This window comes from Gossypium arboreum, chromosome 6, assembly GCF_025698485.1.
Source record: "Gossypium arboreum isolate Shixiya-1 chromosome 6, ASM2569848v2, whole genome shotgun sequence".
NCBI lineage: Eukaryota > Viridiplantae > Streptophyta > Magnoliopsida > Malvales > Malvaceae > Gossypium > Gossypium arboreum.
Window position 1 is genome coordinate 594,014 of NC_069075.1, and position 2,484 is coordinate 596,497.

A 2,484-nucleotide genomic window follows, 5' to 3' on the forward strand; every position below is an offset into this window, starting at 1 on the left:
CTTAAAAAATTACCTTAAAAATATAAAATTTTAAAATTATATTTAATACAACAAAATATTTATTATATTTATAGTAATATTTTTTTATAAATATTTTTTAATGTATTAAAAACTTGGTAATTTTAGTACATTTAGTGTATTTTATTTTTAAAAATTTACTTCTAAATAAAACTAATCTAAAAAAATCAAGTATGGGATGGGCTGGGCTGAGTTAGGTGGGGCTTGAGTTAGGCAACAAAATAAGCTCATTTTTTAGGTTGGGCTCATTTTTGAAAAATTAATCTAGATACCTTGCATGAGCTCAGCTCAAGCCCAACTCGACTCATGAGCACCTTACATGCAACGTGTAAACGTATATGTTTTTTTAATAATGCAATTAAGTTTTTCAAGATTCATATTTGACATTACCAACAACATCATATTTAGATAGTATAACAGCCTAATTTTCAGTGGTATCGGGAATAGAGATTTGAGATCACTAAATCCGACGGGTGAGTTGAAAATTTAATAAATTAATACCTATGAGTCAAATGTGAATATAAAAGCATTTTTGAATTAGTGAATTTGGTGATTTAAAAGAATTAATTAGGTAAATTGGGTCGAGAATGAGGTATCGAGACCTCAACTTCATAAATCGAGTCAAAAATATTTATGGAGTGTTGGTGAGGTAGTAATAAAATTTAGTCAGAAAATTTTGACATTTGGGTGGTTAATTAAATAAAAAGGACTAAATTGAAAAGGGTGTAAAAGTTGCTAAAAGGATTAAATAGCTTAATTGTCAAATGAGAAAGGACCTAAAGTGAAAATAAGCCCAAAGGAGATATTTTGGGCGGCAATAGCTGAGAAAAATCAGGAAAATGGGTGAAATAAGGGTAAAATTGGAAAATTGACAAAATTGGCTAAATAAAAATGGGACTAAATTGGAATATCTAGAATTCTCTTCATTTCTCTTCATATTCATCAGCTGAAAAATAGCCATGGAGGAGGGTTCAAGCTGGTTTTCATACTCTAACTTCATGTAAGTTTAATTCTTGCTTTTTCCTTGAAATTTTTATGTTTTTGGACTTTTACAATTGGGTCCAACTTACTATTTCATTAGTTTTTGATTCCATGTCTAATTTTTGAAGTTTTTATGGATGAGTGCTGGAAGTATATGATGATTTGGCATGGAATTAGAGCTTTAAATTGTTTATATTCTGATTTTATTGAAAGAATTGAATAGAAAGTGAATGTTTGGGACCTAATTGTAAAAGAGTTTGAAGTTAGGGTTTTATGTGGAAATTATGAATTTAAATAGTTATGAAATAACTTATAATGCCTAGCAAAAGTATTAATTGAGAAAATTATCTTAATTTAGGGGTTAATTGAGCAAGGACTGAATTGTATGAATTGTGAAATTTAGGGTAAAATGGAAATTAACATTTTGCACTAAAACTGTTTTGGGCAGCAGCAGTAGTTTAAATTTGAAAAATCACCAAAAATTTTACAAATTGAATTAGAGGATGAATAAAATATGAAATTAAAGCTTATTGAGTCTAGTTTCTTATAAAAGAAATTATGTAAGCAATGGAATTGTAAATCATGAGATATAATAACTTTTGTGAGACAAGGTCAAAATGATTTTGGGTTCTCCTGTTTTGAATTTGGAAAATCATAAAAAATTGGATAAAAATAATTAGAGGATTAAATTTATATGTTTAGAATCCTGAATGAGTCTATTTTCAAGAGAAACAAACGAGGACATCATTCGAATATTGTACGAGAAGATAATTAATTTTTAGTGAAGAAGGGTCGGAACTGTCAGACAGTAGAACAAGGGAGACTTCAATGAAAAAACTGTATTAATTGGCCCAACCAAAAATTATGAAATTTTTATGGTAAGAAGACATATGAGTCTAGTTTCTGGGAAAATTTATGGATCTTAATTTTGAGTTCTGTAGCTCAAGATAAAAATAATTTAGTGACTATGACACAGATGGATAGCTTGAATATTCACATAAGTAGATAGTGAAAATTATGGATAATGTTACCTACAAGTGTGTTGTTTATACTAAGGATGTGGATGGAGAGGAGGAGGAGGAAAATATACAAAAATATATGAATGACTCGTGTATAAATTGATCACATGCCTGATTATAATCGATAAGTGTTGGATTAGAAATGATATAATGTTTTATTTGGTATATTTATTATGAAATTATGATTATCGTTATAATACAAAAATTAAACTTGTAAGTTTATATGGCTAAATTTTAGTGATTATTTGTTAATTTTATGAATTTCATGATGTGTTATTTCATATGTATTGATGATAAAATCGTGAATAATGTAAAAGCATGAAAATTGAATAAATGATCAAATTGAGCATTTCAGTTTAGTGACAAGATGAATTGAAGGAAAAGACCATGGTTGGACCATGACAACAAGTGATAAGTGATAGCTTCGGCTACATTTATCTGATCAAGGAAAAGTGAAAGTGATAAG